The 9,054-nt window shown below is 43.1% G+C and overlaps 1 long non-coding RNA gene across 1 annotated transcript; it reads right to left on the reverse strand.

The window, feature by feature from the left end:
• Positions 1 to 393: 393 nt before the first annotated feature.
• On the reverse strand, positions 394 to 7,746 carry LOC115076884. Its single transcript, XR_003852895.1, has 2 exons — positions 7,644 to 7,746; positions 394 to 543 (listed from the first exon to the last, which is right to left on the reverse strand). It is a non-coding gene; the product is annotated as an uncharacterized LOC115076884 (long non-coding RNA).
• Between the last annotated feature and the right edge of the window lie 1,308 nt (positions 7,747 to 9,054).

Genomic DNA, 9,054 nt, shown 5'->3' on the forward strand with positions numbered 1-9,054 from the left:
TAAAACGATTTTTTAACTAAAAAAATTAAGACGATCAGATTTGCCCCCTCAGCCAAAATCGATCGTTAACACGATCGATCACACGATTCACATCCCTAATGGAGAGTGTTTAATAAAGACTGTCCCATGGCCCCTAAAATCCACAGGGGCCAAGAACATTGTGATCCTCCAGGAGATCTCATTTCTCAAGCAGCTCAGTCATTGAAGGAAGGCACGAACTGTTCTTTTTGAGAGTGTTAGATAGCTGCAGGTAATATATACTGTATAAATAATATAATATAATCAAAGTTATTCATCTTCACTGGGGTTTCGTATCAGTTGAAAGGGATCATACAACCCGGTACATTTGCAAGGAGTAATTTATATATGAACTTCAAGAAAAGGCAACAAGGATCTGCTATAATGGATTTTATTGTGACATTCTTTTAATTTTATTTTTAATCTTTTGCAGCTTGTTGTAGGATAATTACATTTTCTTCAGGCCTCTAGTGGATTGAAGCGACCTCTGGCATGACGATCCCAACAATCATTCTGCAGCTGGATCTGTAACAATAAAAGTTCCATTGGTGAGACAAATGATATCAATAAAATGTGAATGCCTTCATTAGTACAGTTTGGAAGACGCTTATGATGTATATGTCAAAGGGTTGAGAGATGCCATACTAGTTGCTTTGGTAACAAGGAAGGAACTGGATTGCTTGCATGATAAAGAGGAGGATGATGCGCAGTGGAAGAAAAGTGTGGCAGAGGACCAGACGGACTCAGGGGAATAGGAACAATAGGGGAAGTTTTCTAGGGGACTTTCCATGAGTAAATGGATGTTTACCCGTAGTAAACGGCCCTCTGAAAATGTTCCCCACCTAATGCAGTAGTCGAGCACTAAGAACAGTGTGCTTACTATTTTCCATGGGGAAAAGGAGCAGTGCTGAGGCCATCCCAGCAGAGAATTTATTTTTAATGCTTTGCATGTACTTTCTGCAAACTCAGGGCCTGATGTAGAAAGATGCACATTAAAACCGTGTGTTGAAATTCAGCACACAGGCTTTTTAACCTGTGTGGTAAAAGAAATGTAACTCTCAATGCAGTAAGCAAATGGTATGTTAATGCACTGAAAGTTAAGCAAAGTGTGCAAACTGGAATGAAAGTGTGCACTCAGACTTTTGCATCAGCTCGGCGTTTATTTTAATTCAGAAGGGGGAGGAGTCTCCAGCCACCTGCCGTCCCTAAACCCTTGGGGGCCTCCACGCCAGGATCAAGGCTGACTCCCAGCTGCCAGTGGAGCCCTCTGCCTAGGGAAGCAGAAAGATCTAGCCTCTGGCCCCAAAGGAAGAGAAAGCATGGGCAGAGGAAAAGCTAATAGTCCCTCCCTGTCAGTGCCTACTTTTATACCCATGGTCCCTGCCGGGAAGGGATTTTCAAAGGGAAATTCCACTGGGAATTTCCCTTTGAAAATTAGCTTGCAGGCTTGTGACTCCTGTGCATGCACCTTGGGAGGACTGAAAATTGTACTCATTGATGGTAACTTTCAAACCGGCGCATGGGCACACATGTGGCTACTTTATAACTTGTGCGTGTATATGTGCGCATGTTCTAAAATAGCCTGGCTACCTGCGTTTGTCTGCCAAATTTTAAGTGGGCGCGTGCAGGTGCGTGCAAATGTCGTTTCTACCACGTAACCCGGGGGATTTTAAAAGCGACATGCACCGACGCCATTTCCAGTTTTGCCAGATCATCCCCAGTTCGCCCAGTTAAGAGCTAAGTCTTCCAAACCCCCCCCCCCCCCCACCCAGTTTGATAGCCTTCACTCCCTCCGGTTATCCCCGACCCTTAAAACCCCTCAGATAGGCCTATTTATCTTTATCTTATAACTTTATCTTTATCTTATACCTGAGGACCTTAGAATGCAGCAAAATGAGAAAACATTAAAAAAAGACCTGAAAACATGGCTATTTCACAAAGCCTACGATGAACAGAACCAGATGACATAGCAAGTGGAATTTTATTTTATTTATTTTTGATGGACGTTAAAATACTGAATTAGTTATTAGCCTTTTATTGTTTTATTATTGATTTTATGTATAATGTATTAGCTCTTAAGTGCCTTTTTTATTGATTTTATTTGTATTATTGATCTTATGTCTATTACCTTGTATCTTTGTAAACATTGTGATGGAAAATTCTAAATGACAATATATAAAATTTTATAAATAAATTAAATAAAATAACTTACACAGAATTTATAGCAAAAGTAAAGTTACGCAGCATGAGGCCTCCGGCGCGCACTGGATCGCATAAGTATTTACGTGCACATCTCCGCTTCATGCCCCAAAAAGCCCAAGTCCCGCCCAGACCATGCCCATGCCCCTCCCTTTTCCAAAACATTTGAGATGTGCGTGCTGCAGGAGATACACGCGTATCTTGACTCCTTTTCAAATCTGCTTGTTGCGCGCCCCCTAATTAACACATGTGTTGGGCTTTTAAAATTTACCTTAATATGCTTTCCAACAGGACTGTAAAGGAGGTACATTGATCAACTGGTGGTGCAGTTCCGTCTGAGGACTTTTGATGGTGACAGAGGCACAAGAGACAATGATGTCGGCAGATAGTGATATAACCAGATATACAAAATGAGGAGGCAGGTGTAATAATCCTATGGGCTCATTACCACTAGTGGCCTTGGTAACTCTTTAGCTACAGACAGGAAAGATAGAAAGTGTGGGGAGGTGCCATTCAGTACAGCCCCTCCCTTTGAGGGTGCTGGGATGGCTGCCCACCTTGTAAGGTAATCTAAGAAGCTCTCTGCTGACAAACTGCAGGAAGTGCTTTGACTTTTGGAGTTAGGTGGCAGTGTGGGAACATTTTCTTATTTTGGATTTTTGCCGGCTCGGACGAGCCAGACACACCCTGCCTGGGGATCCTGAGAAGGGTTGGGAAGCTGACTAACTGGCTGGTTGAGTTCCCTTCCAGAGTTTTCATTGGAGTTTTTGCCAGGCCTTCAGTTGTAGGAAGCCTTCAGAGACCCTTGGGTGTGGCCTGGGTTCAGGGCATGGGGAACCCTGTTCCTTGTGGGGGGCCCAGGGTAAGGAAGACCTGCCCTTCTGCAACCTCTTCAGAGACCAGAGGCATGGTGGTGACCTGATTCAAGGACCTTCCAGTGTGTTGGACTAAGCTCAGAGAAAAGGAGTTTTGTTTGAAGTTTTGTGGAAGTTACTACCCTTAACAGAAGGCATGAGGAATACTATCTTTAACCAATTAGCCTTGATCTTTTTGAAGTAACTGCAACATTGTTCTCTGCTTCGACAGCAGGGAGGAGGGGGGAGAAATGGGGAATTGAATACAGACAACAAACAATGAGGGTCCCAGCTTTTATGGTCTTAGATACTGATAAGCATGGGGGTAACCTACACGGAGTAGCAGTTACTACCCTTAACAGAAGGCATGAGGATTACTACCCTTAACCAATAAGCTTTGATGCTTTTAACGCAAATGCAACATCACTGTCTGCTTCAATGGCAAGGGGGAAAAACGGGGAATTGGATTCAGATGACAATCTACACGCGACCCTTACTTTTTTTGTCTGGGGTACTGTTATGCAGACATAAGGGAAAAAGCACAGGACTGCTTTTATGGCCAAGTCCAAAAGTACAGCATGTGAAGCAGCATTGTCTGAATTTTCAAGAAGGCTCCTCACTCAGTAAAAAATGTTGCTGGCAGTAATTGTTATGGGTTTGATAGTTGCTTGGTTTTGATTGTAAATATTACTACCACTTATCATAAGGCTTGGGGATAACTGCACAGAGTGGCAGATACTACCTTTTGCAGCTTCCTGGTGTAATGTTTGCTGGTCATGGGGCCATCCTGTGACTGGCAGCACTCAATCCCCAGGAACCTAGAGTGGCAGGAAGGCTGCCAACACCCATCAATCCCTTCAGTGGCTGGATGCCTCCATTGAGGCCCCAACCAGATGTATTCATGCCCTCCTCCCAGCTGTCTAGACCCTGTGGTGGGAAGGAGCTCTGCAGCTTCTGTGATGATGGACCAGCTAGATATTTAAACCCCAGCCCTGCTTCCAGCCAGTACCTCAGCAATGGGTGTCCTGTCCTGCCTTGCAGTTTGTGTTGCCATGTGTTCCTTTTCCTGCCTCGTCCTTGCCTTGTTCTACCTGCTCTGTCCTTGCCTCTTTCTGCCTGCTCTGCCTCATCCAATCCTTCCTGCCTTGCTCCTCACCTTGTCTTGAACTGACTTCTTGGATTTGACCACTGCCTGGACCTGGACTATTCTCTGCCTGCCACTGACCACTGATGCTGACCTGGACTATGTTTTGCTTGCTGCCTGCCTCAACCATTGGCCTGTATCTGGTGTCTCTCTAATTGCTGCCCACCCAGACCTCACTTGTCCCCCGACTCTCGTGTTACATTTGCAAGTCCTTATGTTACATTAATCCAATCAGCACTGGAGTAATGATATAATGAAGATCTTGGTTCAGGCCTTTGGTTCACTCTGCTTGTCCCAGAGTCCTTTGCTCTTCTGATCTAACTGAATCTGCTGGCAGGCAATGAACCTAAGCTGACCTGTGTGTGAATGGCTACTGAGAGCCATCTGGAATGAATTCAGACCTAACCAGATATGATGAAAGGTCATGAGGTTATCGATAGCAGATGGCTGAGCCATATTCCAAGCTTTGTTCTCACAGATTCCTATCTCGACTGAAAGAAGCCAGGTGAACTGAAGATCCCCTGAGGTCAAAGCTTTAAATAAAGGCCTGGAACCAGCAACAGAACACAGACCTACTATAATAATTGATCTATTGACAAAACACAGAAGATCAGAAGAAACAGAGTACATCAAAGCAATGCTAAGACAAAGGAATTTTTAAGGTGGGAGGGAATTTCTCAGGCTAGAGAAGGTCAGTTTATTACACTGTCATATTGCATAAATGATCCTCTCACAAGCATTTTCTATGTATGGTTTGAAACTATATAATGCAGCTTTCACAAGAGACTGGGAGACACAGTAATGCCTTGCCTATATTGAAGGTTTGGCATCTGTGCTCCCAAGGATATGCAATAATACATTCATATTTGCCACAACCAAATTGTTTGGAAATATCCTTGAGTCCTGTAGCAGACAAGCGCCGCTGTAGAAAGTCAGGTAATAAATATGTACAGTAATTGAAATCATCCATTATTACTGTGTTGCTAATTTTGTTAGCTTTCCTACTCTCTGTTAGTATTTCATTGTCTTCTGCTTATTCTGGACAGGTGGACAGTAGTACACCCCTACTATTATTCTATTTCCCTTCTCACATGGAATTTCTATCCATAAAGAATATTCTACATTGTATTTTGTTTACTGCAGAACTTTTATCTTGTTTGATTCAATGCCCTCTTTAACATATAGTGCCACCCCTCTACCAATTTGATTCATCCTATCATTGCAATATAATTTGTACCCTGGTATCAAAGTGTCCATTGGTTATCCTCCTCTCATCAGGTTTCTGAGATACCAATTATATCTAACTCTAAATTCAGTGCTGTACAATTTAACTCTCCCATCTTATTTTTTAGACTTCCAGTATTTCTATACAGACATTTCAAAGTAGTTTTTTTGTTTGTATTAACAACCTGCTTATGGGGTAATTTAGAATCTTTCTCCTTTCTCTGCCCTTCACATTAAGGCACCTGGGTTCTTTCAGAATTTTTTGCAACCTCTCTATCAGGATGCCTTCTGACCTTTCTCAAGGTCACAGCTGGAATAAGTCAGTCAGCCAGCTCTCTATGTATTGACCAGTTTTTGGCTGCATTTCTCAGGAGAACACACCAATATATTTATTTTCTGATGATAGACAGCATCAACAGCAAATAATGATGGACTTTTACCCAAAGCTCATTTCCCTTCAGTTTTGGGTGCATTAGATTGTATATATGTGGCATTCAGGCCACCTGCTGAGAGTGAAGCCAACTTCTGTAACTGCAAGGGCTTCCCCTCCCTCAACATGCATGTGGTCTGCATCTGCAATGCAACAGGTGTGATAACGGATGTTGGACTCAGGTTTCCATGCTACTGCCATGATGCTTAGATCCCATCATAGTCAGGCATTCATGACCGCTTCCAGGTCACAGTCATTACTGCGGCTCACTACTTTACACCTAACCATTGTCTTTTCACTCCTTATGCTTCAAGCAGATGTTGCAACATTGTGCAAAAAGAGTAGCCCTGGCCTCACCTAGGCCCAACCAAATAGCTCTCCATCTTGGGCTCTCCTACATGCTTCTTCTCTGCCTTTTTCCCCATAGGTGTTAGTGGCTACTCCCTCAAAACCCAGATCATGATCCCCCTAGCACAGCCTGAGAGTTTAGCAAAAAAGCACTTCAACCAGACCCACAGATAGAGACGGACAGTCATAGGGTGAACTTTCAGCCTATTCAAAACCCACTTTTGTGGCCTGGACAGATCTGGAAGATGTCTCCCCTACAGCCCCAGTGACATCTTCTTGCCTGCTGCACGTTCCATAACTTTGCTAAAACTCATGGTTGGCTTCCTCTCTAGGATGAACACCCAAGGCGATGACAATCCTGATGATGAGGGCAGAGAGGTGGAGAATCAGAAGATAAGGCAATCTACCAAAGGAATACATTGATACAGAGATATCTTTGAAGTGAATGTGCATTAATTTGTATGGAGCCAGGTGGAAGGTACATACAATGTTAGTGCAGTATGTATGAGAGGCCCCTCTTTTTGGTGGTGGAAATGCCTCCCTTAGTTGGCTAAGGCATGTGCATCTCCTGAGTGGGGGCCTGTCACGGCTGCCACTGCCTTTGGAGGGCATGGTTGGCTCCACCTATGGCAAGGAGGAGGGCTGTGAAGATGATTGAATTGCTGAGGGCTGCTATCTGGGGTGGGGGACAGCTGTAGGGAGAATAAGAGGTACAGCAGTGGTCTGAGGGACCACAGCTGGGAGAGGCACAGGAAAGGCCCCAGCTGGGGCAGCAGAGGCAATGTTGAACTGCTGGTGTCCAGCAGATGCAGATACCATCAAGGCCTCCTGTCTGCCAACAGGGGGTGGAGATATCCAGATCTGCTGGGGAGCAGCAGGGAAAGATCCTGTCCTCATCCTCAAGATTGTCATCGTCTTGGGTGTTCATCCTAGAGAGGAAGCCAACCATGAGTTTTAGCAAGGTTATGGAACATGCAGCAGGCAAGAAGATGTCACTGGGGCTGAAGGGGAGACATCTTCCAGATCTGTCCAGGCAACAAAGTGGGTTTTGAATAGGCTGAAAGTTGCCACATAGTTTATAAAATACCGCATATTTCTGCCATGAAAGTATGCATGCATGTTATAGCAAATGCATATATTTCCAATGCTGGAAAGCACTTAAATTCTCTACCTATTTTATAAATGTAAGTGCTTATATTGTGTGAGTAAAAATATACATGTCCGCCTAATAACGCTGAACTAAAGGCAGAAACAGGTATTTTAGCAAGTATGTGCATTTGTAGTTCTGAAAATAATTAAGTACAGATTGCACTACATAACCAAAATCCACCCAGCCTTCTTGACAAAGATTCAATAAGTTGGATGCTTTTCTGAATGTAATGCAGATCCAAAATGAGAGGCTAATCACATCACACTAGTACATTACCTTCGCCTACGAGAGGACGGAAGCACTGAAGTTTACTGTAGCAGCAGTGTAGATTCTTGCAAGCTTTCCGACTGATACCTTTGTAGCCACATGGCCTTCTTAAGCTCAATATACAGCGAAGAGGGGCTGCTTGGGGATCCTGATTGGGGGGATCAAGTTCTGCAATATACAAACCAGTATAAGACGTATTTGCTAGATTAGAAATCTTTGTCACGCATCAGTATTAACATCGTTGTACGAGATCCTTTTATCTGGTACGTGTTCATTTGTCTCAGTAAAAATAGTTTGTAAAACCTAAATGCAGAGACTTTGACACCTTTCTAGCTACCCTGTGCCAGAAAAGGTCTTCCTGGCGGTCCATATTCAGTCACTGGCCGGATCGCAAAGTGAGCCAGATAAACTTCCCCTCCTAACTTTGGAGAGATATTCAGTAATGCAGCCACACTACTGAATATAGATGGCTATCGTATACATATGTTATCTGGCTAACTTTGACTGTCAGAGTGTGTCAGCTAACGTAGCCAGATAACCTCCCAGAAACACTCCTAAGTTATCCAGCTAAATTCTAGCCATTTAGCTGGATAAGAAGCGTAAATATTTAAAAGTTGGCATTTAGCCGGATACCTTGTGAACCCCTATACGAAAATGCAGGTCAAAGTGCACACATTATGGAACAATGAGCATACTTTTGCCCACATAAAGGAGGGCAGTTTTCAAAAAGAGCTTTTACCTGAATAAACATTCATTTACCCAGATGGCATTTTAAAATTGCCCTCATATTTATTTACGTTATTTATTTATTTACGTAGTTTTGTATACCGACATTCATTTCGAAAAACATCACATCGGTTTCCATTTAACATAACTTAGCAATAGAGCTTTACAATTGACAAAAATTAAGGAACAAAGAGATTGATAACACAACTGGGGGAAAACTAAGTTGGTTAAAAGTAACATATGTATAACAATTTGGGAGTAACTTAGAGATGTTAGGAGAGGTGAATAAATACAGGGGAAAAGAGAAAGGGGAGAAATAGCGAGACAGGTATAAAGCATTCACTATATAACGCTAGGGGAAAAACTAGGTTGAGAAGACATAATTGAAGTAGCAATTAGATAACATACAACTGGAGAGAGAGGAGATTTACCGGTGAATTTTCAAATACTGAGCAAATAAAATTAGCATTCGCATGCATAAAATAGCACAAACACGAATACGTACCATTTTCAAAACTGCAACTTATGCGTGTACATTGGCGTCAGCAAGAAGCTTTGTGCGTGTACAAAAGGGGCATGCTGGGGCATTCTGGGACAGGGCCACCATTTATGCAAATAAGTTGCTATTTTAAAACCTGCCAAAGTGACGTACAAGGGCATTTTTATAATGAGGCAGGGTGAGGCAGCCGCTTCA

The sequence above is a fragment of the Rhinatrema bivittatum genome, chromosome 15 (genome assembly GCF_901001135.1).
Source record: "Rhinatrema bivittatum chromosome 15, aRhiBiv1.1, whole genome shotgun sequence".
In the NCBI taxonomy this organism is placed as follows: domain Eukaryota; kingdom Metazoa; phylum Chordata; class Amphibia; order Gymnophiona; family Rhinatrematidae; genus Rhinatrema; species Rhinatrema bivittatum.